Raw genomic sequence first — 24942 nt, forward strand, 5'->3', positions numbered from 1 at the left:
TCAGGGTCGTGAATCCCCCACAGCAGCAGCAGTAGTAGCACGCAAGCGCTCTTCCACCTCGGCTACTCAGGACACAGACATTGAGGCTGGCAGCCAGTGTTCGTCTCTCTCCTCTGTCTCCCCTGCATCCCAGCGTCGTCAGACCCTGCTGAGCGACACCTTTCAGGGTCTGACCAAGCCTCTGCCTCCAAGCCACAGGCGGATCCGCAAACTAAATGGCTTGCTGGCCCGGGCCATGGCATCACAGCTGCTTCCCTACTCCCTGGTGCAGGAGGGGAGCGCCATACGGACGCTGCTCCAATTTGGCATCCCCGAGTGGCAAGTCCCCAGTCGCCACTATTTCAGCAGGAGCGCGATCCCAGCACTCCACAAGTTTGCGGTGGAAAACGTGCCCCGTTCCCTGGACTACTCTGTGGGCAAGCGGGTCCACGTGACCATGGACTCGTGGAGTAGCAGATTTGGGACAGGTGGCTACCTGTCCTTTACGGCCCACTGGGTGACACTGATGGAAGGGAGGGAGGACAAGAGCGCATCAGCCCAGCTAGTGGTGCCACCACGCGGGATCAGGGGGGATGCAGATGGGTCCTGTCACGACACTCCCTCAGCACCCGGAAAGCAAGCCCGCCTCGGCAGCAGCAGCGCCAAGCCTCGGCACTGCCAAGCCCTTTTAAAATTGGTGACCCTGGGGAAGGAGAGGCTTACGGCCACCAACGTCCTGGCCGCCCTCAGGAAGCAGAAGCGGAGGTGGCTGACCCCCAGAGGCCTGGAAGTGGGGTATGTGGCAGCCGATAACGGGGCCAACCTGGTGGCAGCAGTGCAGCAGGGAAACCTCCAGCACAACCCCTGCTTGGCCCACGTGCTCAATCTTGTGGTGCAGCGCTTCTTGCGCACCTACCAGGGGATGAGCGAGCTGCTGCAGGATGCCCGGGCGGTGGTACGCTTTTTCCGCCTGTCAGCCACTGCTTCTGCACTCTTGTCCACCTTACAGCAGCAGTATGGAAGGCCACAACACCGGATGATCATCGACATGCCAGTTCGCTGGAATTCGACTCTGGCCATGTTGGAGCGGCTGTGTCAGCACAGGCTGGCTCTTAGGGCCTACATGCTAGACCCAAGTGTCCCCAGCAACCAGCAAGTCCCCATGATTACTGCCACTCAGTGGACACTGATGCAGCAAGTATGCCTGGTGCTGAGTCCCTTCCTGGAGGCAACCAAGATGGTCAGTGAGGAGCGGGCCTCTGTGTGCCAGTGGGTGCCCTTGGTTTGTCTACTGGAGCAGGCAATGGACAATTTAATTGAGCGTGGGGATGAAGCCCTGAGGCAGTTGGAAGAACAGGAGCAGATGGCAGCACAGTCCAGCTCAGAGGAGGGCTCACAGCAGGTAGTGGAAGAGTTGGAGATCCCTAACCTGAATGAGGAGGAGGAGCAGAGTGCAGCAGGCGTTGTACGTGGATGGCGGTTTGAGGAGGACAACGACATGGCACAGGAAGAGGACAGGCATGCGTTATGGGACAATGGCGAGGACGAGGAAGATCTTGCTGGCAGGGCCCACTTGTTTCCCATGGCTGTGCACATGTTGCGCTGCCTTCGCAGGGACCCCCGGGTGATCCAGATGCGTTCAAGGGAGGACATCTGGATTACCTTGATGCTTGATCCCCGTCTGAAGGGGAAGCTGGGAGACTTCATGACGCCATCCACCACCGAGCAACGCACAAGGGAGTTGAAGGAGGCCCTTGTGCGCAGACTACTGGAAGCATTCCCCCAGCCTTCCACCCCCACTGTAACTGCTCTGCCAAGCCAGCAAGAGGTGCCTGCCATTGCCACTAGCAGCACAACAACAACCACCAGCAGCAGCAGCAACTGGCGCCCCGGAGACCTGAAGAGCCTAAGCAAGAGCCTGTATGCAGTGCAGCAGCCCAGAACAGAGGTGCCCGCCACAGCATCCACCACCAACCAGCACAAGCAACGACTGACCACCATGGTGTCTGACTATATGGGGTCATCCAGCGGGCTCAATGACACCGACAGCCCCGTGGACCCCTTGGAGTACTGGGTCAAGAGACTGGACATCTGGAGCGAGCTTTCCCAGTACGCCCTGGAACTCCTATCCTGCCCTCCTTCCAGTGTCCTCTCAGAGAGATGCTTTAGTGCGGCCGGTGGCGTGGTCACAGAGAAGCGCTCTCGGCTCTCCCACGCCTCTGTGGATAAACTCACCTTCCTGAAAATCAACCAGGCTTGGGCGGAAGGTGAGTTCCTGGCCCCTTTTGTCGGACACAGGGGGACATGAAGTGGCTGCTGCATGTGCTGTTGTTAACTATGCCTGCCTTTATAAAGACATTTACTACCTGCCTAGTGCCTACCTTGGTTAATTTTTTGGTGTTATGGTACTACTACCAGTAAGTTGCCATGGTCCTCCTTCTGAGCTGCTGAACTGACCGCCCGCTTTGTCCTCCTGACTCAGTCGCTACTACACTCTGCGTTCACACTGCCCGGGTCACCGGGTGCATTTAATTTTTTGGCCAGCACTATGACGCTGTGCTACTACTACTGTGCTGCTGCTGCTGAACTGACCGCCCGCTTTGCCCTCCTGACTCAGTCGCTACTACACTCTGCGTTCACACTGCCCGGGTCGCCGGGTGCATTTAATTTTTTGGCCAGCACTATGACGCTGTGCTACTACTACTGTGCTGCTGCTGAACTGACAGCCCGCTTTGTCCTCCTGACTCAGTCGCTACTACACTGCGTTCACACTGCCCGGGTCGCCGGGTGCATTTAATTTTTTGGCCAGCACTATGACGCTGTGCTACTACTACTGTGCTGCTGCTGCTGCTGAACTGACCGCCCGCTTTGTCCTCCTGACTCAGTCGCTACTACACTCTGCGTTCACACTGCCCGGGTCGCCGGGTGCATTTCATTTTTTGGCCAGCACTATGACGCTGTGCTACTACTACTGTGCTGCTGCTGCTGAACTGACCACCCGCTTTGTCCTCCTGACTCAGTCGCTACTACACTCTGCGTTCACACTGCCCGGGTCACCGGGTGCATTTCATTTTTTGGCCAGCACTATGACGCTGTGCTGCTACTACTACCACCAGTATGTTGCCGTGGTCCTTCTGTGCTGCTGAACTGACCGCCCGCATAGTCCTTCTCCTGACTCAGTCGCTACCACCACTGCACTCTGCGTTCACACTGCCCGTGTCCACTGACAACTCTGCTGCGATGTCATTGCTAATTGCTGCAAAAAAAAAATTACAAAAACCTCTCTGGAGCCTTTTTGCCGTCAGCCACTCATCCTCCTCCAGCGGTACCTTCGCCGCCAAGTGCCATTGGAACTCGCCTTCACCTCTTTGACTGCTTAACGCGTATATCCCTTTTTAAAACCACTTATTACCAATTAATAGCCCCATTTAAAGTGTTGATTTCACTTTAAAATCCATTTTCTCTAGAAAAAAAAAACAATTTGGAATTTTTTATGTTGAAGTTATGTTGCCCCTTATCACCTCGATAAGCCATGCTATTTGGGGGACTGTAGCATGTATGGGGGCTTTGTTATTAACGTTAAAAGAAAATCCGCCTCCGGGCGTGAATCCACGCGTGATTACGCCATTCACGGGAAAAAATCCGCGTGGTTGCGGACGAAAATCCGCATGCGGCGGGGCCGAATGCGGATTTTTTTTTTGCAACCACGCGGATTGCCGAATTCGTGGATGAGGCACATCCGAGCATCCCTGTGGAGCAGTGCGCAGGCGGAGAATGGAGCAGTGCGCAGAAAGAATGGAGCAGTGCGCAGGAAGAATGGAGCGGTGCGCAGGGAGAATGGAGCAGTGCGCAGGGAGAATGGAGCAGTGCGCAGGGAGAATGGAGCAGTGCGCATGGTAAATGGAACAGTGCGCTGGGAGAATAGAGCAGTGCGTAGGGAGAATGGAGCAGTGTGCAGAAAGAATGGAGCAGAAAGAATGAAGCAGGGAGAATGGAGCAGTGTGCAGCGAGAATGGAGCAGTGTGCAGGGAGAATGGAGCAGGTTGCAGGGAGAATGGAGCAGGTTGCAGGGAGAATGGAGCAGTGCGCAACGAGAATGGAGCAGTGCGCATGGTAAATGGAGCAGTGCGCAGGGAGAATGGAGCAGTGCGCAGGGAGAATGGAGCAGTGCGCAGGGAGAGAATGGAGAGGTGTGCTGGGAGAATGGAGCAGTGCGCAGAAAGAATGGAGCAGTGCGCAGGCAGAGAATGGAGCTGTGCGCAGGCAGAGAATGGAGAGGTGCGCTGGAAGAATGGAGCAGTGCGCAGAAAGAATGAAGCAGTGCGCTGGGAGAATGGAGCAGTGCGCAGGCAGAGAATGGAGCAGTGCACAGGGAGAATGGAGCAGTGCGCAGGGAGAATGGAGCAGTGCGCAGATGGACTGGAGCAGTGCGCAGGGAGAATGGAGCAGTGCGCAGGGAGAATGGAGTGGTGCGCAGGGAGAATGGAGCAGTGCGCAGGGAGAATGGAGCAGTGCGCAGAAAGAATGGAGCGGTTCGCAGGGAGAATGGAGCGGTGCGCAGGGAGAATGGAGCAGTGCGCAGGGAGAATGGAGCAGTGCGCAGAAAGAATGGAGCAGTGCGCAGAAAGAATGGAGCAGTGCGCAGGGAGAATGGAGCAGTGCGCAGAAAGAATGGAGCAGTGCGCAGGCGGAGAATGGAGCAGTGCGCAGGCGGAGAATGGAGCAGTGCGCAGGGAGAATGGAGTGGTGTGCAGGGAGAATGGAGCAGTGCGCAGAAAGAATGGAGCAGTGCGCAGAAAGAATGGAGCAGTGCGCAGGGAGAATGGAGCAGTGCGCAGGCGGAGAATGGAGCAGTGCACAGGGAGAATGGGGCAGTGCGCAGGCAGAATGGAGCAGTGCGCAGGAAGAATGGAGCACTCTGTATGGAGAACGAAACCCCCATACAAAGAAGTGGTGTAGTACATTTGAAGCTTCCGGTGTGCGGTCAGCTTAAGCTGCGCAGGTCTTCTGGCATCTGCTGCTAATCAGCTGTTTAATGGCCTGTACGTCCCATTGCGCATGCGCATTAGTGACGCTGTGCTGGCGTAATGACGTGAGATCATCGCATTAAGGAGACGCTGCTAATCTAGGGCATTCTGATGCCACACCGGCGTCGGTTCTAGAGATAAACGCTGGCTCAAGTGGAAACGGGGTCTTAAACTGTGCACATTACCAGGCTGTTCTGCTGATCACCTGCCTGGCTGCCTCTAAGGGCCCATTTCCACTATACGTAGGCGAATCCACATAGAAAGAAACGCTTGCGGATTTCCATATGTATGCGAATTTGCGTGCATTTGCAGGCATTTTTCATGCTAATTCATATGCGTAAGCAGTTTTATTTATTTTTTTCTCAGTTTTCTTGTCGCCATTCATTGCTATTGACTTCTGCACGTGAAAACGTGTAAACCGCGCGAAAATTGTTACAGAGGCGGACAGTTGTGTTTTTTTTTTTTTTGCTTGCGGGAGAAGCGAATTTCACCTGTAATGGAAACAGGCCCATTGAAATACATTGCTATGCAAATTTGCATGCAGATAATGCATGTGAATTCGCCATAGTGGAAACGGGCCCTAATATTTGCAGTCATAGACCCTGAACAAGCATGCAGATCAAGTGCTCTGTCTGAATAGATAAGCTGCATGCTTTTATCAGGTGTATGATTCAGATATTACTGAAACTGGTATTGTTTAAGGGCTTGCATCTGGAAGTAAAAAAACAAATCGCTCTGCAAAAACGCTTTGAAAAGCACTTTACACAAAATTGCAACGTGCAAGTGCCGGGAGGGGGAAAAAAATTGCGCAGAAAATCGATTTTACATGTGAACAAAGCCTTAATGGAAATGATGGCAGCCACCATATAGCCTCTCAGTTCAGGATCCCTTTACATTTAAATGTAACATTAAATTGGAAGATGATTTTTATAGCATTGATATTATTATTAATGAAAGTGGAGTTACCCTTTTATATAAGTAGCTCCATCCAGCACCACCAGTCAGTAATGCTGACAAGCAGGGACTAGCCTGTAGGCCAGGTGTTAGTGCTGCACACCAGTTGCTGGCTGCCTCCTGCTCCTCTGTAGCTGAGATTTTGGGTGATGTAACAGCTAGAATAGGCAAGGCAGGTGCTGGCAGTGACCTCATCATGTCCCCACCCCCTGCCCTCCCCTGCGACTGCCTACTATGTAAGGATGGCTGGAAGACACAGGCTGCACATTGACAGCCAGACCAGTCTGCACTGTGAGTACTGAGTACTGTAATATACCTGCAGCAGCTATCTCATATACTGTAGTGCTGCATCTCCTCTTCCACTACTGCTGCTGCCAGGTCTCTATCACCCACTCCTGATCTCTTCTCTCTGCTCCCTCTGGCTGGCTGCTGTCCCTCTCCTGCTCTACCTGCTCCTTCTTCTACCATCCATGTGTAGGGGCTGCTCACATGCATGTCACAGCTGTGTTTCCTGGTTCTATATAAAGACAAGCTAAAACAGGCGTCAAGGCTGGCCACATACCTTACCGGCAGGGCTGGGAAATCCAGGAGTCAGGGGAAGTTCCTAGGGATCTCCCATACTAGCGGAACATCAGCTCCTGGGAATGTCTAGATTATACATCTATGCTAAATCAGACTCAAACTATCCTTCTGCTCAGTGTACGTTCCTTCCAGCAACAGACATTGAACTCTGATATATGATTGCTATGCATTTATATGGTGCTGATATCTTCCACTGCACATCACAGAGTGCACTGAATAATGATGTCACCAAATCAGACACAGGGAGATGGATCACAACGATCTCCCCACGGTGAGCATTCCCGATCCATCTTTTAGCCCTCGGAAAACATGCAACAGGCGCGAACAAGAGTTCAAAACCGTTGCGGCAGTTAGCGCGGCAGTCGTTGATCTTAAAATGGATCTGAATTCTTGCACAGGACAGAATGAAAACAGAGAAATGCACCCTGTATGTATTTAGAGAGTTTAGCCTGTCTAATACCCCCTCATCTGTGACTGATTACAACTGTAATTTGATCTCTCGCCTGTGTGTCAGCTCAGGAATCTCCTCTGCCACGGCAAAGCAGCTAATTTGTAAACACAAGATATTAGCAATATATCTGCTTCCATGAAAGCAGGAAGTACACACACTGCAGATTTATTGCAGGATTTGCATCGGCTGTAACAAAGACATGTTTTTCTTTAAAGGCTATTATGCTGTTGCTTATCTAAGCAGAGAAGAAGTTCCGAGTTCAGGCTCACTTTAAAGACCCGATCAGCCGTGATGGTTGTTATTACCGCACATCTCGTCTGGCTAATCGCGCACTCGTAACCACGTTGCAAGATTGCGGAAACTATCGCTTATCGCTAAGAAAACATTGCCGCTCTTTGGCAGAATCACGTACAAAATCGTGAGGCGAGTACGAGCCTTAAAGTGTACCGGAGATGGAACTAAAAAAATTCATACATACCTGGGGCTTCCTCCAGCTCCCTTCGGCCTGATTGCTCCTCTACCGTCCTCTTCCATCTAATGGATCCTTCGTAAGGGCTCCTGGCTTGGGCCAGTCGGTGCAGGGGCAGTGCGGCCATGCGCGCTCCCCTGTCGCACTCCTGTGGCAAGGAGAGTTCGGTGTCTGTACAGGTGCAGAATGCTCCCGGCGACAGAGGCTAGGCCGCGCATGCGCAGTAAGCCCCGGCTCCTGAAGTTACCAGGAGCCCTTACGGAGGTTCCAAGAGGACGGCAGATGAGTGATCAGGCTGAAGGGGGCAGAAGGAAGCTCCAGGTATGTATGAATTTTTTTGTTTGTTTGTTTCATCTCAGGCTCTCTTTTAGGGCTTCAACCCACTGGTAAGCGGGAATCAATTTCACATTCGCTGAGTGCTTTAGGTAACATTTTTCAGAGAGATTCCTGACGTCTTTGAAATGATTTTAAATGTAATGCAAGCGATTTGTACAGTGATTGCGATTGCCGTAGGGAATTGCGATCTCCATAGCTTTGGTAGTAAAAGTGCTGCCAATCCACTTTGTAGGGCAATTGAAAAGCGATTTTGTAGCGATCGTATACTTTGTATTGAAGATCAAGCGCTCCAGAAATGCTGCAGACACTGCAATTTCGGGGGAATCTGAATCGCTACTGTGGGACCACCTCCATTGGCTCTTATTAATCTAGAGAAGGTGGTATTATCGGCACTGCAGGTGCTTTATTCCATATAAGTATTTGGTAAAACCATACACAAACAGACGGAGTGTCACAGGAAGTCACATACCATATTTAAGTAGTGCGGTGGTGCGGTGGGTGCTGGGCACAAACTGCCTGACGACCGTTTCGCGCTATGTATGCGCTTCAACGGAGACTGCCTCTGTTGAAGCGCACACATAGCGCGAAACGGCCGTCAGGCAGTTTGTGCCCAGCACCACCGCACTACTTAAATATGATATGTGACTTCCTGTGACACTCCGTTTGTTTGTGTATGGTTTTACCAAATGCTAATATGGAATAAAGCACCTGCAGTGCCGATAATACCTCCTTCTCCTCATTTTTATGCATTAGTGATTCTCAACTATATCAGAGCACGCAGGTTGCACCACAAGATAAGAAGTGCAAGAATCTTGTCCGCACCACTCCAGTGTCAGCTGTTTTATGCTGTAGTGCCAACTATGCATCTCTCCTTTTGTTGTTATTAATCTAGCGCTTTTGGAATTGCTGGCAATTGGAAAACCAGTTATGGAAAACTGCAGTACCTCATTAACTTGTATTTCAGGTCATACATAGGACAATATTGCTTTCCTTGTGGCCAGACTGCAATCCAATAGCTGTTATCATTATAAATGGATTAAGAGGTGCCCAATGGTAGATAAAACTGGGCTAAAAACTGAAAAAAAGAAGTAGCTGACCTCAATAACGACAAGTTTAGATAAATATGAATTTTAATAAGCACAGGCAACGCGTTTTGTGGCTCTGTTCTTGACTCATTACACACTCTTAGCACTGAATTTGGTCTGAGGAAGTAGGTGCAAACACACGAAACGCATTGCCTGTGCTTATTAAGATTAATATTTATATGAGGTAAGCCACCTCTTTTTCTAATTGAATTGTTTTTATGGCAGTTTTATCTGCCATTGGGTGCCTCTTAATCCCTTTGTGCTTTTCGCCCTCCTCTGGAGGGGTGGACCTTGGTACCAAGTGGTGTGCTGCCTAAGGACCTTTGTTGTTTTTCCAAGAGTGCAACCTCATCCAGTTCGAACTGGACACCTGAGTGGAATCCGGATCATAGGTCTCCACCTGCTTTCAGTGGTTGGTTGCCCCTTATGCAATCTTCCTTTGTGAGCACCACAATTTCCTTTCCGCTTTTACCAACCAATCTGTGACGAACTGCATCATTTGAGCTCCCGCTTTCTCTGCGTTCTTCTTTTTTAGGTTTATTGGTCACCTTCTACCACAGCTGTTATTATTATAAATGATTTAAGTGCCAGGGCACTATCTGCACTGAGTTTGTATGTTCTACCCGTGTCTGTGTGGGTTTCCTCCGGACACTCCAGTTTCCTCCCACATCAAAAACAAACAAACAGATAAGTTAATTGGCTTCCCTCTAAATTGGCTCTAGACTATGGGCCTGATTCAAAAAGCGGTGCTAACAGTTAGCACGCTGGTGAAAAGCCCTTTATCACACCTAGGGCTCGATTCACCAAGCGGTGCAAAGTGTTAGCACCGTGGTGAAAAGGCCCTTATCACGCCTAAAGTCACTTTAGGCATGATAAGAAGAAACTCGCGCGAAGTTGCCGCGCGTTCGCGCGTACGCGCGCAACACCCGACGCTTCGCGCGAAGCTCCCATTAAGCCCTATGGGACTTTGCGCGAGCTTTTTCCTGCTCTTCGCGCGAAGTTACCGCGCGTAAGCGCGGTAACTTCGCGCGAAGAGCAGGAAAAATCGGTGATAACTCAGTGGTGAAAAGGTCATCACGCCTAAAGTCTTTTAGGCGTGATAACTGGGTTATCACCGCTTTGTGAATCGAGGCCCTAAACTCAGTTTAGGCATGATAAGTTTAGGTGTGATAAGTTTAGGTGTGATAAGTTTAGGCATGATAAGTTTAGGAGTGATAAGTTTAGACGTGATAAGTTTAAGCACCAACTACGTTAGCACCGCAGTGCACAACTGATCAAAATTTTTGCGCTAGCAAAGTCTGGTGCACTTCGCATAGAGTTTAATGGCGCTGCTTTGCGTGCGGGACTTTGCACGCTATCTACACTTATCTAAACTTAGCATGCCTAAACTTATCACACCTAAACTTATCACGCCTAAACTGGCTTTTCACCAGCGTGGTGCAATGGTTATCACGCCTAAAGTCTCTAACTGGGTTAGCACCGCTTTGTGAATCGAGCCCTATGATACATACGCTACACGATACATACATAGACATAGGACTCTGGTAGGGATTAGATTGTGAGCTCCTACACAAATCAGGAGGTAGTGTAATCGGCATTGCAGAGAGAAGAGACAGCATAGACCTGCACCTCTAACGTTTGCTGAAGACCGGAGCCTGGGGAGGTGAGTGATCAGCTGTATCTTCCGCCGCGCTGACTGCCAATAAAAGGAGGGGGCTCCCGAGGTGAGGAACAGAGGGTAGGAGTTGGCCCCCACTCCCATCTGCTACACTTTTCCCCGGGCAGCTATTGCCTCCTCCCGCCCCACCGCAGGCAGCTGGGCAATGCACTCTCCCACTCCACTCCACCACAGGCAGCCATCCAGCAACGATGCCACCTGAAAACGGTAAATTACGTTTTCCATACATTTGAATGGCACGCCAGAAAGTAGCTGCGGAGCTATGCGCCAGATTTTCCTGCCTCGTTATGCAGTACTAACGATAAATAGCGATAAGTGTATCTTTTTAATGCGGCGCCATTTTTATGCATAGGCGCTGTGCGCCATTATTCACTGATCCGATTGAGTGTGTGTATGGGGCCTAACACAAGCAGATTAGTTACAAATAAACTTATCCTGTCAAATTTGATGTTTTTAGCTCTCTGTGTAGTTAAAAAGAATAATATTAGTCACTGTAAGTTTCAGATTCCATTCCGTAGTCACCCATGAGAAGTCCATATGGCTGATGCAACTTGGTTTTAGTGTAGTTTTTAGTGTAGTTTTGAAGACGTAAAAGGCAGCTTCCTCACTATGCAATATAAATATGTTTGTGTCGTATAGATTTTCAGTACGGTGCGTCTATTAAAGTAGTTGTTTTCTGAAAAACCCCCCGAAAAATATCAAAGGATGATACTAAGTTTATTAAACATTGGCAACGCATTTCGTGGGCCTCTGCCCACTTCCTCAGGCTAATAGCAGTGCCAAGTAGACACAAAACTGAGCTCCAAGCACCTCTGTCACACCAACACATAACTGTGCTCATACTCCGTGGCTTGTACATACTTACAGTATGTAACACAGCCGGGTCACAAAGTATGGGCATCGGGCGATGATAGGACACAGGAGAGAGCGCTGGGCAGAGTGGTGAGCGCCCTCCACTGCCACTAATATCCTGCAAGTGTACGGGGGGAAGGGGAGAAGTATTAGCTGGGAGGAGGTGTGTGTGCGTGGGGGGGGGGTTCGGGGGTCACCGGCATAAATACTGTCATGTCCCCGCCTTACGCCACTTTGACCACAATTTACCGTCCTGACCGATCTGTATTTCTGATTTTTACAGAGGGAAACCAATGGAATTTACGATTGGGCAGCCCATTTTGGATTATCAGTTTTCAACGGATTTGATCACAGTGATTTGATCACAAATCTTCTGGGGAAAATTGCATAGTGTATGGGCACCTTTAAATCTTAGATTAGTTGACATTACTGGACAACCCTGCACTCAACTGACCCTAGACTCTGATGGGCTATATTAGGAATTAATTTGTGCAAATTTTCTTGAAGATTGTTCTAGGTCTTGCAAAGGTAGGCCTATCTGTTCTGTTCAGCATAAAGCTGGGTACATACTGTACATATGAAGATTGTTGGCCGTGGAAGGGAGAGAGACTTGATCCCTCATGCGATTGTTTAGTACAGGCTGTACAGATACTGTGCAAGCCTCCTAGCTAGCGACTCATTCTGTTACTATGGAAGGGGGGGAGGGAGAGAACAATGCTCTTGGTCAGCCCTCTGGCGGGTGGATCCACCATGGTGGATTGACCGCCGACGCACTGAGGGAGGGGTTGAGGGGGGCGCTGTACACACACACACACACTAGATTCTCAGTCAAGAACCGTTATATGTGTGTAGCCTTGTACACGCTGCTACTTGCCATTGTTGTTTCTCAAAACAATTGTTGGGTGGCACTTTGGGTAAAAGTGGCGTATAGGTGTTAGTTATCTCTTGGCAGTAATGCACATATTATTCTATGAAAGGGAGGTGAGGGGGAGGGGCCACGCTGCACAACTTCAAAAGAACAAAATGCTTCAAGAGAATTCCATCCTGGCCAGCAGCGACCAGGGCCAAGGAATATCTAAAGTGTGTACACAGCTATAAGCCAGTGTGCACTACAGTCCATTGTATCCACCTACGCATGAGTATGATTGGATAATAATTGTAGCAAATGATAACCACAGATGCAGAGTTGTTTCAGTTTCAAAATACCTCATGTTTGTTGTGAAATGACCACGCAGAGTATTTCCTGATGAGCTCATCTTCTCAGAACCGTGATACATTGGAATCTTTTATCCTTCCTTTTTCTCATTCTTGGAAATGCCTCGTTTTTATTCATACTAGTCATCTCTTCCGTATTCTTGAAGGAATCAGTTGTGTAGGTGTTCCTCTTTGGGTGTGGTAGTCTAGCGTAAGGACCTTATGAAAGTGACACCGAAGCGGAAAAAAAAAATGATGATATAAGGAATTGTATGTGTAGTACGAATAATTAATAGAGCATTAGTAGCAAACAAAGTAGTATCGTATTTTTAGGCTGCTTTCACAGTGGGACGTTACAGGTGCACGTTAGTGCAGCTTGTAACGCTCCCCAATGCACAGCAATGTAACCGCAATGGGCTGTTCACAGTGCCCACATTACATTGTAACGCTGCACGTCAATCTAAAGTGCAGCATGCTACGGCGTTAGAGCGGCGTTGCCGCGTTAGCCCGCTTGCACAGGCGCAGTGATTAGCCACATGGCTAATTAATATTCACTGCACTGTGCTGACGTCACTGGCGGGACCACGTGATGCAGAGTGTTCCGCTCACGTGGTCTCCACCAGCGCATGCGTGCTATAGTACACATCACGGACACATTAACGCTTAACGCGGCTCTTTGCTAACGTCCTCTGCCACCACCACCATGCGTTGCGTTAGGGGCACGTTATGCGACCTTAACGTAGCACCTAACGCAACGTCTTAGTGTGAAAGAAGCCTAAGTCATAGTCTACTAAAATATATATTTTTAGGTGTACATTTTTTTTTTGTTTGGTTGTTTATTTTTTAAAATGTTCTATTTGTGGGAATAGGTAAGGGGTGCAGAGAGAGGCCTGATATTAGTGGACCTCATTATTTAAGAGGTACAGACTAACCAGCAAGCTCATGGTGAACCAGAACCCATTGGAGTGTGTGAGGGGCTACACCAGTCCTCAAAGCCCCCTTACTAAAATGCTAAGAAAAACAAAAGTTTGCTTTCTTAAAACAGAAAGGAGGGCTACAGATTTCCCCATAACTTCCCACCCATAGTATTACCCCCACCTCCTCTAGGGCATCAGAGGTTGAGACAGGTCCCTTGTCCTTGACATTGGACAAGGGTGCTTTTGCGAGACTAGGGAATAATTTCCATCCCCCACCCCTCTTACATTGTACCCCCTTACATCAGGAACCATGTAGGCTGATATTGGTCAGGTGATTTAGCCCCACACATGCAGTCTCAGTCATTGGGGAGGGGACTGTATACTGTTTTTTTTTGTTTTGTTTTTATCGAAATAATGAATTTGTAGCAGAGAGACAGACTTTCGGGCTGTGAAGCACCAAGGTGGGATTTATTTTTCTCCCAAACTTAAGCCTGGTACACACCTTCAATGATTAATCAATCTTACCACCTCCATGTAGAATGAGGGCCAACAGATCTTGAATACTATGAACAATTTTATGTAGGTAAATTCTTATACAACATGGAGGTAGTAAAATTGTTCAGTGAAAATTGGACAACCAAAATTGGATGTATGTACCAGCCTTTAGGGTGTGTACACATATCCAATGTTGATTGGTCAATGATTAGCCAATTTTGCCACTTCCATGTTCATAGTAGGAAAAATCTCTTGGCCCTTATACATGGTAGTGGTAAAATTGTCCAGTCATCGGCCAATGAAATTTGAGTGTGTGTACATACCATTAGGGCCGGTTCACACGGCCAGCTGTTGGCGTCTCATGTAGCCAATGCTAAACAATTTTCTGCTACAGAAAAATCGTGTTTTGAGCCTCTAGGGGGATACGGAACCACAAGCGTGATGGACGCCAGCAGTCGTTCGTCTGAATTAGTTCTTAGATATTTGCCTCCTGGTTCCCTAGATGTAGCCCATGTTTTTCTGACTTGTCTGCAGCAATCAGCCATGCAGAGTTTCCTAATCATGCAGATTACAAAAGCTCCTAACCTTCAGTCTGGGGTTGCTGTGTGCCTGGGACTGACCTAGCTGAGTCAGGGAATTCCTAAACACAGAGAAAAGCCGGCCATGCAACTCCTAGAGAAGTAACTCACCCCTGTACTCTGGTTGTAAACAAACATCACCGATTAGCTGCGTGGGACTGAAAGGGAATCTGAAATCAGGGCTGTGGAGTTGGAGTCAAGGAGTCGGAGCAATTTTGGGTACCTGGAGTCGGAGTCGGTGGTTTCAATAAATGGAGGAGTCGGAGTCGGATGATTTTTGAATCAAATCCATAGCCTTTCTAAAAATTAGTCTAATGCTGGGTGTACACGGCGTCGAGGGGATGCTTATCAATCGAGCCTGATGGCTCGATTAACAATATCCAAAGTGTGGGGATCGATTCCGCGCTTGATCCCCGCGGGCGGACAATAGCGGCGAATCGAGCAGGAGATAAGAAGCGCCGAAAGGGACGAGCGGGAGTCGATCCACGCGGACGAGCGGGGACGCGGCGGGCGTCTATCCGGCGGCTATTGCCGACACGTCCGATCTCCCGCCCGATCGCTTCCGCGCTCAATTCTGAATGGGAGACAATGGAAAAATATAAGAAAAATGATCAAAAGATAAGATACCGGTAATCGTCTGCAGAATCGAGCGTGAAAATCGAGCCGTGTATTCCCAGCTGAATTCTGGGAATATACCATGAGATTTTTTGGCAGATAGATGGTTTAATAGATAATTTCTGACAGGCCCGATCTTATTTTCATTCGTTTTTCTGATCGATTTCTCAAAGAAGTGAATGGAAATCGATCAGAAAAACGATCAATTAATCGTTTTGGTGGGTATGAGCCCTAAATAGGGCATTCTCTATTTGCAGTGCTAGCTGGCTAGAAAAATCCCCACTTCAATGCAAGTAGGCAGTGGCGTAGCAATAAGGGATGCAGAGGTTGTGACCGCACTGGGGCCCCTGGAATAGAGGGGCCCACTAGGGGCCCTCCATCCATCTGATTGGCTTTTCATTGGTGCTGTGCTGGTAATGAACACCTCTATATGTGCATTGCATTGTGGTATCATTAACAATTACATTGTTTCCTTACTCCGATTACACCTCTCTGGCACTGCAGCTGTCCTTGGTTGGTCTTGGGGCTCCATATCAATACAGAGCTCGGGGCCCCATGTAACACTTGCACTGGGGCCCCAAGCTCCTTAGTTACGCCACTGCAAGCGGGTCATCGAATTTTACTGCTAGCCAGGTCATTAGAGAGTGGAGGCAGAACACATGGGGTGGTTTACTGAAACACAAGTACAGTGAGAAGCCCTATTGTGTTGTGTACTTCCAAAAACAGCACAAGCTAATTTGGGCAGGGGCTTTACCGAAAAAAAAAATTGGTCTAAAGGCCACAGGAAATAGCAGGTAGTAGAACATTGGTAAATTTATTATATTCTATATTTGCCGATATTTCACTATGACCTAACAAACCTCTTCCTACTCTCAGACAGAACTCCTCCTGGAGGTGCCGACACCTGACCCCACCCAGTGGTGGCTTAACCTTAACCCAGGGCCGGGCCGAGACAGAGGCGAGAGAGGCTCCAGCCTCAGGGCGCAGTGTAGGAGGGAGGGGACACACCACTCACTCAGCTATAATTCCCTTATTGTGTGTGAAGCAGAGAGAAATAAGAAAAGGGGACACATGGTAGTGACTGCAAGCCAGATAACTAGAGATTAAGGTGTTGGGGGGCGGGGGGGGGGGGGGGCAGGGGCACCTCTTAGTCCAATAGCAATAAGTGTGTGACGGCTGGGGTGGGAGGGATGGAGGGGCGCACATTGGTGTCTCAGCCTTGGGTGCTGGAGGACCATGTCCTGGCTCTGCTGCCTCAACCCCCCCCCTTCCTGGTGGGCGCCAAGCCTTAATCCCCCTCCCCGTGGACACCTCACAAATCCCCTGGAGGCTCCGTAACCCTAACCCTCCTCTCCCACCTACTGGCAGGTGATCCCTGTGGAATGTTCATTTACTGAGCATTCTATAGCCAGTAGAAAAGGTATACCAGAATGCTCGGGGGGGGGGAGGGGGACACATAATAAACAGCCTAGGCTAAGCCTTATTGGGAGGGTGGGGCTACATACAGCAATATATAGCTATAGGAAGTTTTTCTTATGCCGAATATTTAGCGTTAAAGCATTTTACTATATCTTGTTATGGTTCCTCTTTATATTGGAACACAGTAAGAGTTTTGGTTAGAAGAGTGCATTGCTGAGGGGAGGGGCTCCGCCTGACCTCACTCTGAGAAGTCACCTGTCAGACTGATGAGTTTTGACAGATGGGCCGCACCCTTCCCATAGAAGTTCATCTGCCGAGATGCACCTATTCATCCTATAGCTGGGCTGCGGCCACATTCCAGCACATCCTGGGTAATACAAGTCTGGCTTTGGCAGAAGTCGAGAGCAGCCTCCCGTCTCTAATCCGAGGCGACACGATGCCCCTTTGTACTTCCCGTTGTGTTCACACATGGCTGCTTCTATGTTTTAACCGCGCTGACGTGCAAAATCTTCCTCCAGGATACCAAATTACAGGATGCAGCTGGATATCGTATAATAAACACTTAATATGTGACTATTATCGCCTCTCAGAGCCCATCAAGTAATAGATACTATTCAGGCATCTTATCTGCAAACTTCTGATCCACTGAGGCTTCACCATACATCAACATACTACTTTTAGATATCATCCAATGATCTTCTTCACTCATCCACCCTAACCACCTCGTCCTGCTCCTGCATACAGGATTTCTCACATGCTTCCCCTCTCGTCTGGAACTCTGTCCAAAATCTATTCTCCACTCCCTTAACTTTGAAACCTTCAAAAGCAGCCTTTAAACACACCTCATCAGACAAAACATTGAGGCTGCTTTCACAGTGCGACGTTAAAGTCCCACGTTACAGCAGCCTGTAATGCAGAACAACTCACAGTAATGAAAAATCAATGGGCTGGTTCACAGTGCCCATGTTGCGTTTGAGTATAACGCAGCACGTTAAATGAAAGTGCAGCATGCTGTGCGTTATACTCGTATGTAGCTGCGTTAGACTGTTTGCACATGCTAAGTAATGTGTGTTTGTTATTTTTTTAAATTTGCCGCATGCGCCGTTTTCGTTTGATCCGTAAGCTATGCAACAGGGCAAACAGCGGTTTCTCTCTGTTTGCGTTCTTTGATGATGCTGTTTTTGTTGGCAATTTATAGTTCAGCTCTCCTTTGTTGTTCAGATAACAGTAGCCAATTCTCATGATGGAAAACCACTTCCTGACACCTAACTCTAACCTTTTCCCTTAAAGAGACACTGAAGCGGAAAAAAAATTATTATATTATGATTTGTATGTGTAGTACAGATAAGAATAAAACATTAAGATCAGATACATCAGTCTAATTGTTTCCAGTACAGGAAGAGTTAAGAAACTCCAGTTGTTATCTCTATGCAAAAAAGCCATTAAGCTCTATGACTTTCAAAGTCGTGGAGAGGGCTGTTTTCTGACTTTTATTATCTCAACTGTTATTGAACTATTTACTTTTTCTCTGCCAGAGGAGAGGTCATTACTTCACAGACTGCTCTGAAAGACTCATTTTGAATGCTGAGTGTTGTGTAATCTGCACATATTAGAGAACGATGCAATGTTAGAAAAAACACTATATACCTGAAAATAAAAATATGAGAATATTTTCTTTGCTGCTAATCTTCTAGTAATTATTCATGGTACACAACCAATTCATTATATCATATTTTTTTTTCGCTTCAGTGTCTCTTTAAAGTGTACTGGAGATGTCCCTAATGGGGATAATTATACTGACCTGGGGCTTGCTCCAGCCTCATGAGGTGAGTGGGCTCTCTTACCGTCCTCTCCGGCTGCTCCATTGTGTTGTAATCCGCCCTGGTAATCTGGCCAGTCATGGCCAGCTGTGCGCGTTCTGCGCTGCAGAGGCGCAGTACACTCTCACGCAATAGAGCGCGACGGGGGACGGGAGGGGGGAGTGCTGCACAGCCGAGCTGCGCATGTGCAGAAGAGCACAGCCGGCAAGATTACCAGGGGGGATTAAAAAATAACCAAGCTGCTGGAGAAGACGGCGAGGGGGCCCATGCACTTCATGGGGCTGGTGGAAGCCCCAGGTAAGTATAAATACTCCCATAAGAGACATCTCAGGTTTCCTTTAAGGTTAAAGTGAACCTCTGGGCTAAAAATCTACTCAGCAGCACTGAAATGGCTTTGTGTTTCTTTAACAGTTTCACAGCATCAGAACTTTGTTTTTCTTACCAAAGCATCATTTTTAGCTGCATTTTTATCTAAGCTCCACCCATCAAAGAAAAAAGGCCAAGGCTGTGCAGAGCATGATGGGATTTCCTATGTTGTTATTCACGTTGCCTAGCAACTGGGAGAGGTCATCAGGACACAGGACAGTTGGAACTGTGTCTCATGCTCCCTGTCACCTCCTTTCAACTAAAAAGATGGCTGCCTTCATGAAATCAAACATTTGCCTGTTCTTTTAAAATAGTGTGGGTAAGAGATTATATTACCTATCTATTTTAATTAACATAACTAATGTAACTTAATGACAGTATATTTGTTTAGGCTGGAGTTCCTCTTTAACAACATCCTGCTACTTAACCCTTACCTTTTATCCCTAACTAATATTACTAACCTTCCCTACCCAATACTTCAAATCCAGCTCTTCCCTACTGACACTTAACCCTAACCTCCTCATTTAATACTTCCTCCTGATGTCTAACCCTAATCTCCTCCTAACCCTGACTGATATTACTAACCTAATTCCCTAAACCCAGCTTTTCACTACAGGCACTCAAAGAACGTACGCATATGCAGTAATTGCCAAAATGGCCGATAACGAAATTTTCAGCCATCAATCAATCTGTGTGTACAGCGACCACCGATCAATCCTGCTCGGGTGTCAGGAGCAGGCCCCGATGGCAATGTTATTTTTGCTCTCCGTACCTGCAGGAATCTGCTCTATTGTGTGCCGATCACCGTCCCTCCACCCCCCTCCATAGCAACAGAGCGCATTGAAGGGTAGTGATGTACATCGTTGGTCCCCGAATTGTCATCGTTAGTATGCGGTAATCCCTGTCTGGTATCCGGCCAACAGGAAGTGACACTCCCTTCCTGGTAGGCAATCGATGACATGCGGGGAAGCGTATTTTTAAAATATGCTTATGCGCAAAACTGTGGCAGGTTTTTAAAGACAGACACGTTGCCATAGACTTGGTTCGCTGCAGGAGCCGCACGGTGATGTAAGTTTGGAAGCGCATTAGATAGGGCACTCCTCCATAGACTTTCGTTGCCTGGGGGCGTGGTACCGCAACGCCCCAGTGTGAAAGGGCCCTTAAAGTGTACCTAAGATGAAGAGCTGAACAGCTTTTATACTTACCTCCTCCAGCCCTGTGTACTTTGTTGCCTCCCTCACTGTCCAGTGCCAAATTTCTTTAAAGGCCATAAAAGCCTGGGCCTTGGGCGGCCCAATAGGAAGCTGGAAATTGGCAGCAACACATGAAAAGGGGAAACTGATGCCCAAGGGAGCTGTTTATGAATGAGAGGGGCTGCATATACAGATGTTACACATGGAAGAGGGGGCTGCACATGGAATGGGAGGGGGCTGCTGCACATAAAAGGGGGGCCACAACATACTTGCCCTAGGGGCACATCCTATACAATAAAACCTAACTGTCCCTACGTCATCCTCTTTCCCTGCCTGTGTGTCCGTGATTTTTTGTACTGTGCATGTGCAGTCAACTGTTGGGACAGGAGGACAGGGCGGGGCGACGGGCAGGTGCGTGCATGCGTGTGCGTGCGCGCGCACTGACTGGCGGCGGTGGCGCGTGAAGAGACCTATAGCCCATTTTTAAATGGGCTTAGGTCAACTAGTAAAGTATTAACCGGGCTTGTCCCCATCCATCCGCTCTGTTTCTTAGTACAATTGGCCAGTCAAAATTAAATATGTGTACCAGGCTTTATTCGACAACCACCTCCTCTGTTGCTAAAGCTCAGTAAATAGCACACAGTATTATCCTCACCATTATACTCCCAGGTGTCTCCACAATAGCTTTCTGTGAGTTTTCTCACTTTTTAAACGTGTCTTTGGCCAAGGAGCACAAACAGGAACAACCGGAAAAACAGACCACAATATAATATTACAGTCATTAGTGTCTCGCTACTTCATTTTCATCCGCAGAACAATATGCCTGGGGAATATCTCTACTCTACTTCCTCCTCTTTCCTTTAGAGAATTTCCACCTCAGCAATCTCCACCCAGCCAGTAAATCCCGTCCCTTACACATTTGTCAAGACGCTCGGTTGCTAGGTGAGAGGGTGTAAGCTTATTTCTTCCAATACTTCTGGGATTGCAGTATAATCTTCAGTATTTATCAGATTAAACAAAACAAGGCATAATAATGGGGGCTTTCCGAAACTTTGACTACACTTTGTTAAATTCCCTTCCCACTGCACAATTTTTATTGAAGAGAACCTGAGGTGGATAGATGGGGTACAGAGGCATGCACTCTGCCTCATGACATGCCTCTGTGTCCCCACACCGCTGCTCTCTGCCCCCCCTCCACCCTCCGAGATTAGCGACAATATTTGTCACTGTCTCGGAGGTAAACACAAGGAAAAGGGATTCCCTGCTCAAAACGCCCGCAAGGGGCACTCCTGCAGGGTTTCCAGAGCTGCCATTGGGCAGCTCTTTCCCTGGCCACGCCCCCTGCCACTCCCCCCACCTCCCTGCACGCTATGAGAGACACCTCCTTGCAGCGTTGTGACCTACAGGTCACAAAAGTGAAAGCGGTCCAGCCTAGCCCACAGGAGCAGTGTTTTTTGTGGCTACCTGATCCGCACTTTTTTTCATTTTTTGAGCCCACCTCAGGCTCTCTTTAAAGCACACCTGAAGGGAGAGGAATATGGAGGCTGACATATTTATTTCCTTTTAAAGGATACCCGAGATTGACATAAATAATGTTCTTTTACTTACCTTCCAGCCCCCTAGGCTTGTAGGTCTCTTGCTGTCCTCCTGGTCCTCTTCCTCGATCCGCTGATTGGCCCGATAGAGTTGCCAAATCGGCCAAGTTGTGCACTGCTGTGCATGTGCTGGCCCGCCGGTTTGCCCCCTTAAACACACTATGATAAGACTCATAGTTGCAGATCGCTTCTGGTCACAGGAGCGAGATGGTGGAGGTGCACCATTGGTCCAGAACATGTGCAGTAGTGTGCGACTTGGCTAAGTCATGTGACCAGTCATGTGACCAGCATCTGCGTATCATCGATTTCTGTGAATATGAGCTATCTCCCTTGTATCAGTGGTGGTCAAGCAGATTTAGATCAAACCTTGGAATTTGTCTATTTACTGTAACAGTACATACAGTTCCTGGAAAGCTGCGCCAGTCTGACCTAATTATGTTCTCTTTCTCTTGTTTCCAGGACACTCCGGATAGCATCTTCTGCTCACCACAATCACCAGTTGCTGCAGAACCACATAGAAGGTCAGTAGGGGGCAATAGCGGCTGCCACAACCATATCTGAGCCAAAGGTGATAATTAACCACTTTGCATCCAGACCTTTTTTCCCACTTATGGACCAGAGCAGTTTTGACAGTTTAGCTATGTCCTTATTTAATCAGAAATAACTTTATACCTACTTACGACACAGAAATGAAATATATATTGTTTTTTTCAAGACAAACTAGGCTTTCATTGTGTGCCATTTTTTTCCCTCGAACAATTTTGTTATCTATGAATTTTAATGGTAAAACAAAGAAAAAGATAGAAAAAACATTTATTTCTCAGTTTTACCAATTCCACTTTAAAAATAAAAAGTGCTACTGTAGATAAAAAACACAAATTTTGTTTGGCTATTCTTACCGCTTATCACAAAACTTAGATTATGTTCCTGTCACAATTTATGGTGAAGCTATTTGATTCTAGAATAATGCTACAAAATGTGTTTTTCACTATGAAATGAGAAAATAAAAGTATTTTTAATAGTAAAAATCAATCTCATTAGCTCAGGAAACCTATATTCCCATTCACCAATGAGTCCTGCATCAGATAGAACCAGAAATGTGCACAGGAGCAAGCCCAATCCTGTACAGCACTGCTTCTGCTACAAGACGTATATCTACTGACTCGTGGCTTAGATGAAGTCCCAGAGGACGTATATCTACTGACCTGTGGACGAAGTGGTTAAGGCCCATTCACATCGATTCCTGGCAGATTTGATCACTCTGATTGAATCTGCAGGGAATCTTTAACACAACGTGCTGCAGCAATTATAATTTTGATCAAAGTCATTGATGGGACTGGATGTGAAATCTCAATCGATCGGTGTTGACTGAGGTGGTAGATCGTCTGCCCATAGCGTTCCACTGCATTGAATGCTGCGGATCAATACATTTTCAGTAGATTTCAGCATGAAAAACCTGTGTGTGGGAGCAATAGTTCCCTCTCTGATCAGATGCGAATTAAGTGAGATTGCTCTGCTTGCAACATTGGTTGGCAATTTATGTGTGTATGGTCAACTTTATTTGGTAATTAGCTTCAAATGGGAGGCAGACTGGAGCTGTCGCTGGATAACAGACACCGAGTAAACGACTCATCTGCTGAAAGATTTGATTTGCTAATTCTTCGTTTTCTGCTTTCTAAGTGGGCCTAGAAAGCATGGAGACATTCGTTGTCATCATCGGTGACCATACTGCGTCCATTGAAGACTGTACAGTTATAGGCAACTATTTCTCAGCCTGAATGGATTGGTTGAGAGACAATAAGCCACATGTTAGAATTCAGGTCTTAAAGGACAACTGTAATGAGAGGGATATGGAGGCTGCCATATTTATTTCCTTTTAAACAATACTAGTTTCCTGGCAGTCCTGCTGATCCTCTGCTTTTAATACTTTTAGCCGTAGACCCTGAACAAGCATGCAGCAGATCAGGTTATCATATCTGACAAGATTAGCCGCATGTTTGTTTCATCTGTGTGATTCAGACACTTCTGCAGCCAAATAGACCAGCAGGGCTGCCAGGCAACTGGTATTGTTTAAAACGAAATAAATGTGGCAGCCTCCGTATACCTTTTGCTACAGTTGACCTTTAAAAGACACCTGAACTGAGAAGGATATGAAAACTGACATATATATTTCCTTTTAAGCAATACCAGTTTCCTGGCTGTCCTGCAGATTCTCTGCCTCTAATACTTTTAGCTATAGACCCTGAACAAACATGCAGCATATCAGGTGTTTCTGACATTATTGTCAGATCTGACAAGATTTGCTGCATGTGTGTTTCTAGTGTGACTCAGACGCTACTGCAGCCAAATAGATCAGCATGGCTGCCAGGCAACTGATAGGATATAATTATGGCAGCCTCCATATTCTTTTCACTTCAGACACTTAAGCCAGGAATAAAAAAATCAGTTTTACTTTCCTGGGGCTTCTACCAGCCTCCTCCAGCTGTCCTGTGCCCTCGCAGTCACTAACGGAGCCTCCGGTCCCCCGCCGACAGCTAGTTTTGTTTTTGCTTTAAACAATACCAGTTGCATAGCTGTCCTGCTGATCTTATGCCTCCTAATAGTTTTAGCTACTATATACCCATAGCCATAACAAGCTTGCAGATCAGATATTTCTGACTAAGGCCTCGTTCACATCAGGGCCGTTTCTGTGCGCTTTTCACAGCGCACTGCCCTGTGCGATCAGCAAGGTATTGATTTTTCCATGTAACTAAATGTAGCTGGTTCACATCTATGCGCTGCGCTGAGCAGCGTTACAGAAACGTAGTGTTGCAGGCATTTCTGTGCGTTGAGCTGGAAAGCGCACAGCAATGCAAGTGAATGGGTCCGCTTTTTTAGCGCATAGAAGCGCGTACAAGCGCATAGAAGCGCATGCGTTTTTTACCCCTAATTGGAGAAAAAAATACATTTACATACAAAAACAAAGTTTTATTGACAACTGCTGCTGCTACAGTAAGCAAAACGTGCTTTAAAGAAGCGCAGCGCAACGCACAGAAACGCGGACGAAAGCGCGCACAAGCGCATGCGTTTTTTACCCTGCGCTTTAACACGTTTTTCAGCGCAGCAGATGTGAACGAGGCCTAAGGGCTGGTGCACACCAAAACCCGCTAGCAGATCCGCAAAATGCTAGCAGATTTTTAAACGCTTTTTTTTATTTTTATGAGGCGTTTTGCTAGCGTTTTGCGGATTGCTGCTGCGGTTTTCAGTATAGTAGATTTCATATATTGTTACAGTAAAGCTGTTACTGAACAGCTTCTGTAACAAAAACGCCTGCAAAACCGCTCTGAACAGGCGTTTT

At 47.7% G+C, this 24942-nt stretch overlaps 1 protein-coding gene across 1 annotated transcript in view; it reads left to right on the plus strand.

Annotated features, from left to right (window-relative positions):
• The first annotated feature begins 6207 nt into the window (after positions 1 to 6207).
• Positions 6208 to 24942, plus strand: part of ASS1 (argininosuccinate synthase 1) — a 155253-nt gene continuing 136518 nt past the window's right edge. Inside the window, exons 1-2 of the mRNA XM_068248839.1 lie at positions 6208 to 6251; positions 22065 to 22126. The gene's annotated coding sequence lies outside the window, so the exon portion shown is untranslated. The remainder of the gene's footprint in view (positions 6252 to 22064; positions 22127 to 24942) is intronic.

Source organism: Hyperolius riggenbachi, chromosome 8, assembly GCF_040937935.1.
Source record: "Hyperolius riggenbachi isolate aHypRig1 chromosome 8, aHypRig1.pri, whole genome shotgun sequence".
NCBI classification, from domain to species: domain Eukaryota; kingdom Metazoa; phylum Chordata; class Amphibia; order Anura; family Hyperoliidae; genus Hyperolius; species Hyperolius riggenbachi.